At 41.3% G+C, this 14,535-nt stretch overlaps 1 protein-coding gene across 2 annotated transcripts in view; it reads left to right on the plus strand.

Moving 5' to 3' along the window:
- Positions 1-14,535, plus strand: part of fam107b (family with sequence similarity 107 member B) — a 156,440-nt gene that overhangs the window by 48,546 nt on the left and 93,359 nt on the right. The window lies entirely within an intron of this gene.

Raw genomic sequence — 14,535 nt, forward strand, 5'->3', positions numbered from 1 at the left:
TCAAACAGTTGGGGCTTTCCATGATTTGTTTTGGCTTTATTTTTTGAAATATTCTCTCCTCTAAGACAGTCTGTGTTTAAAATAATGTAATCCACAAAGAGGAACACAATAGAGATGGTCTGATGCTGAACTGTACTGAATGAATTCAAAACTGATCCTTCTTTTGACTGTATTTGGTAATATGATTTTCTTGGTTAATCCAAAAAAAGATTCCTCCAATCAGATTTTAAAATGTGTATTTTTATATTTCCTGTGACTCAGAACAGCTTTCTAGAAAGTCACAGGAATCCTGATCTTTATCTTGTGAGTGCTGTCACTCACAGCACAAGGCAGTCTCACAGACTAGAGCTCTCTATGCTTTAACGTTGGAGATCTCTAGTGATCAATAACACCAGGGATCCCTGTGAATTTAAAATTGTAATGTCATATTCCCTGTTTCTTATCTGCTCTGGGAATTATGTCTCTGGATTTTGATGAGCGTTGACTGGAAGGTGGCATTCAATAAATGAGAGGAGTATTCCTCTTGAGGGAGAATGAAGCACTGGACGGCATAATCTCGAAGTAAGGGATTGCCCATTTAAAACAGAGAGAAGGAGGAATTTGGTCTGTCAGAGAGTTGTAAATCTGTGGAATTCTTTACTACAAAGTGAGGTGAAGGTTGGCTCATTGAGTGTAGTCGAGTTGAAGATGAACAGATTTTTAATCTGGAAAGGAAATAGGGAAAAGGCAGGAAAGTGGAGTCAAGGATTATTAGATCAGCCACAATCACATTGAATGGTAGAGCAGACTCAAGGGCTGAATGGACTACATCTGTTCCTGGGTTTTGTGGACTGTGTACAGAGTCTGTAGCTGTCTGTTTAGTCATTACTTTTGTGTTGTCTCTCTTAGAATATTCGATAGAATACAGCAATGGGATTAACTGACATTTTATTTTGAATAAGATGATCTGGAGTAAATATGTCAGGTTTATTTGGCAGCAAGAACACCTTTTTTTTGTCTGTATCAATCTAGAGGAAAGATGTTTACAGGGGGACTTCCAGCACATGCAGAAATTTGTGATTGTACAAAGAGTTTGTGTTTCTGTTGCCTAGTGGGGTAGATGTTGTGTTTTGAGAAGATTTGTAGCTCGGGTTAAGGTTCTGGATGCAGATTTGCTTGCTGAGCTACAAGGTCCTTCCACCTCTGAGAGCAAACCTATATCCTGATGTAGTGCATTACTGGGTGATTGAAACCAAGATCCCTGTGCTGCAACAGTTTGACTGATTTTGGGAGAAGTGACCTCCTTTGAAAGACTATTTTAAGATAATGCATCAAGTATTCAGTGATAAATGTGGCATGTGCTCAGTGACTGAGTCATACACATCCCAAGGTAATCTCCAATCTGTGTTCAATTACAGCACTCCCAAATTCATTATAATGGATGTCATTCTTATTATCCTCAAATGCAATCCTGTGAGAGCACTAAAATCCACAGTCCTGTCTTGTTCATCTCCAGTCAGATATTTCCAACACCTTGCCTGTGGATCTAGCAAGCTGCATTTCCCAGTTTCTTGTCGAATCCTTTCCTCCCCCCCCCCCAAGCTCCAATTGTCTATTTCCGTTGTTGTTCAACCGTCTCCACTGAGTCGGCATCCCTCGTGTGGCACTCTGTCCCTCCCTGTGAGGGACTTGAAGATCAGATGCTTGCACACCTGTAACTCTGCCCCAGGCCTTCAGGCAAAGTTGTGGTGAGAAGGAATGGGACAGGGACAGGAGAATAACAATGCATACATAATCACATTGTGTTTACTCATAGCTCAAAGGTTTCTTATAACCGGTTTCACGTACAGCGGGAGAGTTGTAACTGGGTTTGTTTATTGTCTTCTGACTGCTAGACGCAATGTGCCTTATACTATACAGCATAATTTTCTTAAAAATGCTTCATGACAAGGCAAGATAATAAAAATACCTCAGTAGTTCCTGTATGAGAGAGAGATTTATGCTGCAATTTGCCAAACTGTCAAGACCAGTCATTCTCCTTCATAAAGCAATAAATCACATTAACAGCAGATGGGATAAAGCAAGGTGGAAACAGCAGCTTCTTAAGGGTGTGGGGTGGTGGAAGGGGGGAGTGCAGCAGTAATTGATCTGACCAATTGATTTGTTTGGTTCTACTTACCATCCCACTGGTGTGTGGTGGAAAGGCACACAGTTATTGTGCAAACAGCTGAGGACAATCCACAGAATTGAAAACTAGGAATGGTTAGGGACCGCAAAGGTCAGACTGTCTTAAATGCTGTATGAAGGAACCTTTTGAAGAACAATCTGTAAGGTTTATGCCAAGGCTTAGGTACAACTGAGAGCAGCAGCAAAGCCTGTTCTGTCCACGCCTTACAGTATTTCTTTAACAAACATGTATCTCTTATAATTTTACTTCCCTATTTTCTGCTGTAACAGTTCTTTGCTTTTACAATAATGTTTGTGGTTGTTCTGGAAACCCTGCTGCTGACATCACGGTTTCAAATTGTAATTGGTAGGAGTTCCAAATTAATTGCGTGTTTGCTGTCTCCAAAGTGTTCTAATTGTTAAGTGGGTGGCTAACTTGAAATCCAAGCCTGAAACTATGATAACAAATTATTATGTTGCTGTCTCCATCACTGGTGAAAGTGACATACCAGACCATAAGGAAAAGTAAATCACCCAACCACACATTTGAGTGAATGAAATGTTAATCCCATCTCATTTCTTTTTAGCAAAATTAAATCCATTTCTTCAATCTTATTTAGATTCAGGGTCTAAGAGTTGACATTCTCTTCTTATTCTGGGTAAATGCAGCTTTCCAATTTTAATCATAATAACCATGTTGCTATGATTAAGAGAGACTCGCAACTATCATATATACTCACGCAATAATCAATCTTGTGTAAACATCTGTCCCAAACTTTGGCTAATTTTTTTTAATGTACATCCTGCAACTCACAACTATATTTTTAATGAAACTGTTCAGATGTTTTATCATTTTTGGGGCAGTAGGATTTGAACCTGCACGTGCTAACTTAGAGGGACACTACTGCAGAACCACACGCTGTGCATGTATTAGCTTACAATCTTTACCTAATAGGTCAAAGCTCCTTGTACCACAAACCTGCTCACTGCTGAAGTCAAACAGGCCCTGGGTACAGACCCACTTGTTCATAGAATCATAGACCAGCTCAACATTGAAGTGGCTGTTCAGCTGCCTGTGGCTGCACGCATGAACATGTGCTGTCAAGTTGACCCACCTCCCTGGTGTGTGTGTGCTGCATTCCTACCAATCTCCTACTCTAGTATCACAACATGACATCAAGAAAGAACAAATTCAGAGTCATTATAAAGAATGTGAGGAATTCTAATTGAGGTATATCAGATGCTCCAGGGGATTGACAAAATAGACGTAGAGAGGATGGTTCCTCATGTTGGGCAATCGAGAATGAGAGGTCATAGTTTTAGTATTGGGGACGGTAGACTTAAAACAGAGATGAGTGGAAATTTATTCTCTCAAAGGGTCATGAATCTGTGAATTTCACTACCCTAGAGTGTGGTGGATCGTTTGGACATTAAGTAAATTTAAGGAGAAGATGGACAGATTTTTTTTAATGAATAATGGGTTAAAGTGTTATGGAGAGTGGGCAGGAAAGTGGAATTGGGGCTGAGGTGAAATCAGCCATGATTGTATTGAATGGTGGAAGTGAGGGGCAACTCTTTTGATGCCAAGAGTGGTTCATGTGTGGAATGAATGGCCAGAGGAAATGGTGGATGTGGGTACACTTACAATGTTTAAAAGGCAGTTTGGATAAATAAGTGAATATGAAATGTTTAGAGGGATATGGGCCAAGCGCGTGCAGAGTGGGATTAGTTTAGTTTGGGATTATGGTCAGCATGGACTAGTTGGACTGAGGGGTCTGTGTTTGTATGCGGTATGACTCGCATGTAACCGCAATGAAAATGCACAGAATGGACTCTCTGTTCCTTTGAGGATTTATCCAAATTGCTGATGTAAAACCAACAAAAAAAAATGACACTGTACAGGCTTCAAAGCTAATCCTTTTTGGTGGACCCGGTTTATGAAGAGAAACCATTTTGTACTGTGATTAAAAACCATAATGTCACGGTGTCTCCCAGCAGACCTTGAGCTGCGGCTTGTTGCTTTTCCATGGTTTATAATCCAATAATGACAATAGCAATTTGCATGTCTTTGGTATTTGACACAAACTCATATCTGTCTCTGAGAATTATTATTTCAGAGACAAAGTTTACTAATAAAGTTACTTCTCAGTTCCAGTTTTGTCGGTTTTAGGGGCAGTGTCTGACCTGTACGATGGCTCATGTCTCACTATGTCTTTACAATGAAACAACAGGAGGGAGTGATTTTCAATTCTTTGCAAATATTGCTCATGACCTGCTGCTTGTGTTTAAAGGGGGCAGTTTTACACCTGACTAAAAGGACCCAGCAATGACCAGTTTTCATATCTTTTTTAAGCTTTTCAATATTTAATTCACCAGGTGATTTTATTGAATGAAGCTGTTAATAACTAAATTGATTTTCTAATATGAATGAAATAAAACTGCGATGGGAGAAAGGAGCTTGACACCAATTTGCGCACACCCACCAGTGAGTCAGCTAACTAGCAACGTAGATATTGTTAGTGAGGGACAAATATGAGACTGTTCCTTAATTTTGATCTTTCACTCAGACAGCACTACTTTTTTGCAACACAGCAAGACTGAAATGTCAGCCTTGGAGTCCTGGACAGAAGCTTCCAGACTCCAGACTTTATTCTCCAGCTCAGAATCCTAACAGAGCCAACTGATACAAGATAGATCACGAACTGAAATGCTAAGTTACTGATGGGTAATGAATAAAAATAAGGCAATCAAATGAAACAAAGAACTGTGGATGCTAGAGATCTGAAACAAACAAAAACAGAAATTGCTGGAGAAACTCAGCAGGTCTGGAGAGAGAAAAACAGATGGCATTTTGAGTTCAGTGAGCCTTCTTCAGAACTAGACAAACTAGCAATGAATTAATGAAGGAAAGCTGATTGTTGAATTGTTAGTTTCTATGACAGTAGCATTTCTGAAGACAACATCATGGAGCTGCACTGATCTTAACTCAGCAATATCCTCGGATTCTGTAAGGTGGCATTCTTACTTTTTCAGTTTTGTGTACATGGTCTTTAATGTGTTAGACAATTAAACACCGGGGGAATGTGAGGAGGAATTTCTTATGCAGTGAGTGGTAATGACATGGAACTTTCTGCTTTGAGATTGGTGGTAATAGAGGGATTGATGAGTTTGGAAGGAAATTAGATGAATACTTGAGGGAAATAAACTTGTTGGGACAGAGGAGAATGTGACTGACCAGAGTGCTCTTTATACACATTAGATGGGCAGAATGGCCTCCTTTGTACAGTAAGTGACCTGATGGCCTTGTGTATATTTAGAGCTGGGATAAATCAACGGATTCTTGATTAGTTAGGGAATCAACGGGTGCGAGGAGAGGGCAGGAACGTGGATGTGAGGAATGTCAGATCAGTCATGATCCTGTTGAAAGGCAGAGCAGGCCTGAGGGTGTTGTCTTTGGAATATTCTGTACAGACACTTAGATTAGTTTATTATTCAGAAAACGCAGTCACACGGGTGCTCATACACTACGAGACAACAAAGCACCTCGGATCAAACTTTTTGTTTCTTTAACTTGAGTATTTTAATAAAAGTATGCTTACACAAATTGAATTAACACTTTCCAAACCAGATTGACTGCCTGACAACAACATGTACCACATGTTCTGGTGAACTTGGTTGGATTGAATTCACCTCGCTTCATCAACACAGCATTCAGGGTCTTCTTGGTAGAAAGGTGAGTCTTCGTCGGTCCAGTCTTCACTGAGGGAATGGCCTCCAGGGAAACTAGGGAATACACAAATATAACACCCCTCCCTATTCTGCCTGAGAACAACTTAGGGTTTCAGGTCATAATGACTCTGTTGTTGTTGTTAAGGTTGGTTACCTCAGCTCAATATGTAAGACGAGTCTGGGCTGGTCTTTGTTGGTTTCCGACCTGTGGTAACCTTGGCATCTGCATTCCAGACCTTGCTTGCTGAAACTGATTCACCAATTTGATGTTGAGCCTAGTTGCTCAGGTTGTTAGTCACTTATCCAGAATACGCCAAATGGCCAACTCCTGTAGCTCTGTCTTATGGTTTGTGGCTGTATACAACACTGACTGGGCTGGCCTGGATGGAGGTCTAGAGTTTGTTTCCAGTGAACAGAAAGTCGAGATCTAATGTCATTGTTTCAACATGAAAGAGGTGACCAGTTCCACCAGGAGCCATCTCTGCCTCGAGCAGGAGGACATTTCATAATGCTGTACTCCAGAGAGTGTAGGATAGTCAGTGGTTGAGCATGTTCAAGATCGATGTGATAAATTCCTGGGCACTAAGGAAATCATAGGCTATGGGAGTAGAGTGAGTGCAGTGTATAGGATGTGACTGATCAGCCATTGTTTGACTGAATAATGGAGCAGGCTCAAGGGGCTAAATGGTCTGCCCGAGTTCCTTTTTCAAACACTGTTGACCCTTGTGTCAATGCAAAGTATATTGCTGTAAGATGATAAATATTAATAGTCAATAATATTGTCTGGTGGGTTTTTTTAGCCTTTCAGTTTCCCACCTGTTGATATGAAAATCAAGTTTTTATTTTTAGTGAGGTTAAAATCTCTATTTTTGTTCTTTTTAAGAAATACAGCTGCACTTCAAGTAGCAGCTATGATCAGGAGCCAAACTCACAGCAGCAGCAACATACTGAGCAGAGGCTGTGATCACTGCTAGTCCTGGAGATAAGCATTACCAAGTGGTTCACATGACTGTGTGTGAGAACGAGGCTATACTAGCTTTTCTGCGAAAAAGACTTAACTGAAATATTGAGAGTGATTTTTAACCGAATGTCCCAACAGAAGCTGGCAGGATTGAATCGGCCATTGATGTCGGTGGAAAGTGAGGTCAGGTGCTACACACAATGGGTACCCCATCCATTCCAAAACAAACAACTTTGGGGTTTTTATAAAGTGCCGCTAATGTGATTTAACATCAAAAAGATGTTTCCCTGAACGTAAAAGGCTGTAGGCTAACCTTGTAGGGGTTTATGAAATCATGAAGGGCATGCATATTCAAGGTCTTTTACCCAGGATGATGGAGTCCAGAACTAAAGGGCATGGGTGAGAGGGGAAAGACTTAAAAAGGACCTAAAGGGTAACGTTTTCACACAAAGGGTGGTACGTGTATGGAATGAGCTGCCAGAGGAAGTGGTGGAGGCTATTGCAATTACAGCATTTAAAAAGCATCTGGATGGGTGTATGAATAGGAAGTGTCTAGAGGGATGTGGGCCAAGTGCTGGCAAGTGGGACTAGATTGAGATATCTGCTCAGTGCAGATGAGTTGGACTGAAGGGTCTGTTTCTGTTCTGTATGACTCTGACTCTAAAGGTGATACTTGGGCCGATGAACAAAAGAAATAGTAAAGAAAAGGTTACCATGGTCTGATCCCTCATGGGGGTGGGGTGTGTGGAGAGCGAGAGACAACTAGTGGTGGTTTAACCTGATGGTCACTATACCACCGGTGAGGGGAGAGGACAAGGAGGAAAATCCTTCATGGTAACTGTCACAATTGTAATGGGGTCAGTCAGGTGGACCTCATAGAACATAAGTTCTGTGATTAGGGCTGTTAACCTGGTCCAATCAGGGAGCCCTGGCTGACATATCAACAGGAGTGTCAGGAGTTCTGCTCACCCTCAGAGCTGGCTCTGAGGGAGCTGAACCAGTGTCAAGAACTATGCGCATGTAAATAAAGGGTGACTCAGTGATGGCATATCAGCCTCTGTGGGATTATTTCAGTAAGTTCAGGTAATGTGCAGGAACTGAACCCAGGCATTACTTGCAAACTGGCTATCTAGCCAACTGAACTATAGAGAGGTTAAGGAAGGTAGCTCCTGAGCTTTATCCCTAGAGTTGTCCACTATGCAAGAGGTTAAGATTATTCACCTTGCTATAGTCAACAGGGCCAGGCTTTTGCTGTTTTTAAAATCCATTTCAACATGACTTCCTAATACAGACAGATTTCATTAACATGCAAGCTTGGTGATTCTTTTGGGAAAGTCTAACTCTTATTGTGATTGAAGTTAAGCCAGGTTAAGTCACTAAATTTCTCTTTAGGAGAGTGCAGTTGTCTGGTTGGATCCCTCTGTAGTAGCTTTCCTGAAGATTGACCAATGATCAAACCTAGTTTCAGAGGTGAGCCGCGATGACCAGCTGTATGGCAACTAATGGCCGTTTACTGGATTTTCAAGCTGCAGCTATTGGAAAGACCCAGTTTAAAATGAAATGAGTTGCTTGGTAACCGGGTTTAATGAATTAAAATGTTTAAATTGAAGCTGCTGGCTCTGAGGCTTATTCACTGAGAGCTGTCAGTTTGAGTCTCTAAATTTAGCATAAATCAAGATGAAAGGTTCTTTCTTTTAACTCTACATTAGTGATGTTTTTCAACCTTGGGGTATGGAAAACCTGTGGTCGTTTTTGAGTTTGAAATGTTTACTTTGCGTGCAAAAATTCAAACCCTAAATAATGGAATTTGGTATCTCAGAGAGCATCCGGAGATTGGGAGGGTCCAGGATTTGTATGGCTCTCTTGATGACGTCACTGTCCAGTGTAGCAGTGGTTATTGCATTGTTCAGGGAAGGAGCATGTGGAATCAGTGTTGAAGGAGAAAATAGAAAGAGAGTTCAGCTCCAAGGAATCCAACCGGAAAAACAACCTCTTTTTTAAAACATCATATTCATTCATGGAATATGAATGTCACTGGCTGGGCTAGCATTTATTGCCCTGTGAGACAGGTCAGATACCTCCTGAAATGCTGAATATTTCCAACACATTCAGATAATATTTCAGAGATCCAGCATCTACAATATTTTGCTTAATAATTAGATTTTACAACACTTACTGTCAGTTTAATATGTAATTACTTCAGTTTACAAATTCACATTTAATAGGTGACATAATATTTAAAAATTGTCACTCTGTTAATGATTACTTAATTATAATCAAATGTTGGCATTATGCAAAAACCTGAAGTGCCGTTATACATGTCTGCCCCTTCCTAGTCATTGACGCAGTGTAGTTTGTTTTGTACATGCTCCCCCTTGTAACATATACCACAAACAGGTTCTTAAGGTTAAAAATATACACTGATATGATATATCAGATATTGTCGAGTTAATATAGTTTTACATAGTTTATCTGACTGACTATCAACTGAAATAAATGCTTGCTAATAGACTAATGGACACATATATATGATTCTTATACTAGAGTGCCAGATGTTGTGCTGCTGTCTAGATGTCTTAAAGGCTTTTCTAAGCTCTGTGAAATAATAAAACAGACATTGAGTCACACAACACGGAAACAGACCCTTTGGTCCAACTTGTGTGTACCGACCAGCCAGGTCCATCTGACCTTGTCCCGTTTGCCAGCACCCGGCCCATATCCCTCCAAACCCTTCCTATTCATATACCCATCCAGATGCCTTTTAAATGTTGCAATTGTACCAGCCTCCACCACTTCCTTTTGGCAGCTCATTCCGTACACATACCACCCTCTGCACGAAAAAGTTGCCTCTCCAGTCTCTCATATCTTTCCCCTCTCACCCTAAACCTGTGCCGTCTAGGTCTGAACTCCCCGACTCCAGGGAAGAGACCTTGTCTATTTATCCTATCTACGTGCCTCATAATTTTATAAACCTCTATAAAGTCACCCCTCAGCCTCCGATGCTCCAGGGAAAACAGTCCCAGCCTATTCAGCCTTGCCCTATAGCTCAAACCCTGGCAACATCCTTAAATCTTTTCTGAACCCTTTCAAGTTTCACAACATCCTTTCTATAGGAGGGAGACCAGAATTGCAAGCAATATTCCAGAGGTGGCCTAACCAATGTCCTGTTGTAGTGATACTCAGTGCGTTATGTGAAATGAGTGCCTCTGAACCAGGAGGCTTGGGTTCGAGTCCCTCCTGCTCCAAAGTGGGTCATAACTCAACTGAACTGGTGGTTCCCCCCCCCCCCACACAGAAAAAACTGGTGCAGAACTTAGATGGAAAACCACAGCAGAAGTTGTTGACTGAAGGGGGAATTCCCCAAACACTTCTGAGTATTACTACAAGAAATGGGATGGAGAGGAGAAGTTGAGTACTTGATGTAGTCAGTTAATTTTAATAACTTCTCTCTTTTGTGAACTATTTTCCTTTTTTGTGTTCTGGAGGATTTCCTCTATCCCCTCCCAACCTATGTCAGTTCATAGCACCCCCCCCAACTTGCAGGTTCCATTTATTGCTGTTTCCTCACAGTGTTCACTTGGAACTGAGACTTACTATTCAAAGGATTGGGTAGATCTAGTCCTGCTCTCCCCCAGAATCTATCTAGTAGGCTGGGTCTGTGCACCAGGGTAAAAGCATCTGACTCCGCTATCTCCAGTTGCAATTATATCAACCATTAGCGAGAAAAAGAAATGACAGGAAATGGAAACCCAAACATATAAATAGAAAGCGGGCTACACCACCTGTGCTTCATCCAGAGGCTTACTGACAATGTTACCTAGAATGGTGAAAAAATGTCTGAAGACTAACCTTCCAGCTCAGCGAACATACCTGCATCCACAACGTCAGCCATTCCTTGCTGGGTCCAAAACTAACTCCTTCATAGGACTGCAGGTAGATATACATTACACAAACTGCAGTGGGGTAAGGAGGCAGCTCACCACCACCCTGCCAAGGGTGAGCAGTGAAAGTTGGCCTAGTCAGTGATCCCCACATCCCATACACAAGTAACAAAAACTCCATGTGTTAGGAATTTAATCACTGGTGCTGTCTAAACCAGCACCACTCTGAAAACAATCCCAAAATGTAAAGAACCTTTCAGAATGTTGAAGGCACTCTTCTGACTATGTTATTAGAGCCCTCTAAATGTAGGAGAGCAGATTTAGACTTTTCTTCACAAAATAAACATTAAATACAGTTCACATGCAACTTGTACTCTGTATGCAACAATTACTCACACAGCAAACAGTAAATCTTAGTTTGACAATTTAGTAAATGAGATTTGTTACTGTTCAAAAAAAGCCCTCCATTTCTGATTCCTGATTGGTCAATAATTTATAAAATCATGTGATGGGTTTTTCTTACCTCGGATAAACATGTGGAGTTCCTGCACACTGACCTGTGGATAAATGATAAAGGGAGTTCTTGACAATCCTATTGCTACGAATGTCCTTATTTACGAAAATTATACATTGAATTCTGTAGAGCATACTTCGCTATGTTCAGCAATGTAGAGTTCCTGATTCCATAATGTGACAAGGTGAAGCCATACTTGTACAGTTTACTCAACCTTAACCGTAAATTGTCAGGAGTGAACTCTCAGCATGTTCTTAATAGAAAAAAATCCCCAGGCATTAATAAGTAAAGTGATATTGAGGTTACCTTTGGCAATGATGTAAGGTACAGTCAGTCCCTTCCTCCCGGTCATAGCAAAGAAAGAATCAGGTTCACAAATCCATTGGCCATGACTTAGAGGGTAAAATTTGTATTGAATGGAAATAAGAACAAACTTCTTCAGCCAGAAGGTGGTGAATCTATGGAATTCACTGCCACAGGAGGCTACAGAGGCCAGGGCATTGAGTATATTTAAGATGGAGATAAAACGGTTTCTTAGTATCAAGGGTTACCGAAAGAAAGTGGGAGAAAGGGATTGAGAAACCTATCAGCCATGATTGAATGGCAGAGCAGACTTGATGGGCTGAATGGCCTAATTTCTGCTCCTGTGTCTTATGGACTTCAGATGACATCTATGTACTGTGTGATGCCTTGTCCAGGATGGGAAAGAAATCCTTTCAAGGTAGATTGTCCGATCAAAGCATATCACTTTGTTTGGCTTGAAGCAGATGCGCACAATTGTGTATATTAGGTCCTGAAACTTTAGTGGGTTTGTGTTTGTATGCAAATCTTAATGGTATTCTAATGAAATTGCTGTCCAGTTTAAGAGATTCCACGGTAGATTTTTCAGGGCTGTTCCTGAACTTTCATCTCCCCCCGACCCCATCACATTTCAGAGAATAGGTGTCATCACCAGGACGGGTTGTAGCTTTCACACTGTAACAATTATTGAGATGCCTATACTAATGACCTAGAGACATGAGTTCAAATGGCACTGCAGTGGCTGGAGCAGTTAAGTTCAGTTCATTTAAATGAAATGTAGAATTAAAAGGAACAATGACCATGATACTGTGGATTGTTGTAAAATCCTCTGGTTCACCAATGTCCGTCATGGAAGTAAATCTGCTAGTCTTACCCAGTCTGACCTAAATGTGGCTCCACTCCACTCCCATTGTATTCAAGAAGGAGCCTTACCACATTCTGTGTAAAGGTTAGGGGTAAGTGCCCATCCAGTTGAGGTGATAGTCTATTTGTATTATCACTAGACTATTAATCTAGAAATAAAAAATGAGGTCTGCAGATGCTGGAGATCACAGCTGAAAATGTGTTGCTGGTCAAAGCACAGCAGGCCAGGCAGCATCTCAGGAATAGAGAATTCGACGTTTCGAGCATAAGCCCTTCCTGATGAAGGGCTTATGCTCGAAATGTCGAATTCTCTATTCCTGAGATGCTGCCTGGCCTGCTGTGCTTTGACCAGCAACACATTTTCAGCTATTAATCTAGAAACTTAAGCAATGCTCTGAGGAATATGGGTTCAAATCCAGCCTTGGCAGGTGGTGGAATTTGAATTTGATACAAATTTGGAATTAAGCATTTAATGATGACGGTGAAACAATTGTCAGAAAAAAGAAATTTGCTTCAGTATTGTCCTTTCGGGAAGGAAATCTGCTATCCTTACCTGGTCTGGCCTACATATGACTCCAGACCCACAGCAATGTGGTTGACTGACTGTAAACTACCCCCTGGGTAATTAGAGATGGACAATAAACCTTGACCCAGCCAGCAACACCCACTCTGAGTTTTTAAATATTAATAACTGTTGGTTAATGATGCCCACATTCTGTGAATATTGTGTATAAAACAAAAGTCTTACCATCAATACCTTGTATCCATGAAAACAATGCAGAGAAATGGAATAACTCTCTGGTTATTATTTTTCTTCTATTTATTGGAATGTCAGTGTGAATCTGACAAACTCCTAGTTTTATGGGAGCTTCATTTTTTTTTCCCCTTCGACATGTGGGCTTATGCAGCGATGCTGTTTGGATGATAGCAAGTTGGCTCTCTGTGTGCTCACTCGCCCGTTTACACAGCTATACCCTGCTTTGTTAGGAAAGCAAAGTCCTGCAGACACTTGAGATTTGGAAGGTACTGGAATAACTCAGCAAGTTTGCTGCAGCTGGCGAGAAAGAGAGAGAGTGAGTTAACATTTTGAGTCCAAGATGACTCCTCTTCTTCAGAACAGTTCCCGTTAAATATCCTTTACATCCCCTCCAGTGCAGTCACATTATTCCTACAATATCGTGACCAGAACTGCATGCAGTACTCCAGCTGTAGCCTAAGTGTTTTATACGGTTCCAGCATAACCCCCTTGCTCTTACACGCTATGCTTCCACTAAAGACCAGAATCCCATATGCCTTCTTTGCTGTCTTACCATCTACCCCAGTACCTTCAGGGATCGATGGATGTTCACACCAAGGTTCCTCTGATCTTCAGTACTTTGCAGGATCCCACCATTCATCATGTGATCCCTTGCCTCATTTTGTCTTTCCCAAATGCGCTACCTCACACCTTTTTTCTGAGTTGAATTCACTTTGGCATTGCTCTGACCAGGTCTGTTAGCCTCCTCACTACCATCTGTACCATCCACAAACCTCTTCTGACCGTATCTCACTCTATTTAAATTCAAATCATGAATGCATATCACAAACAGCAAGGACGCCAGCACTGAGCCCCACTGAAACCTATTGGAAATGAAGTTCCGATCACAGAAACATCCCTCTACAATCACCCTCTGCTTCCTGCCTCCATGCCAGTTTTGGATCCAATGTGTACTTTGCCTTGGATACCATGGCCTCTTACTTTCTTGACCAGTCTGCCACAGAGGACCTTATCAAAAGTCTTGTTAAAGTTTCTGTATTCCATGTGACACATCACACCTCTTCAAAGCATTATTTCAAATTTGTCAAACACAACCTCCCCTTAACTGCAGGCTGACAATGCCTGATTAACCTGCATCTCTCCAAGTGAAGATATATTCTGTCCCTCAGAATCTTTACTAATAACCTCTCCACCACTAATTTAGGTCTGTACTTCCTTTGTCTGTTGCTTCCTCCATTTTCTAAATGACAGGATATTGTTAGCAGTTCTCCAGCCCCCTGGTGGGTTTGGTCAGAACTTGTGGTCAGAGAATTTTAAAATTTATTTTGGGACACTGGTATCTCCTTCTTTGCCTCCCTCAACAGCCTGGGCATGTGCATCTATC

The sequence above is a fragment of the Hemiscyllium ocellatum genome, chromosome 23 (genome assembly GCF_020745735.1).
Source record: "Hemiscyllium ocellatum isolate sHemOce1 chromosome 23, sHemOce1.pat.X.cur, whole genome shotgun sequence".
Taxonomy (NCBI): Eukaryota; Metazoa; Chordata; class Chondrichthyes; order Orectolobiformes; family Hemiscylliidae; genus Hemiscyllium; species Hemiscyllium ocellatum.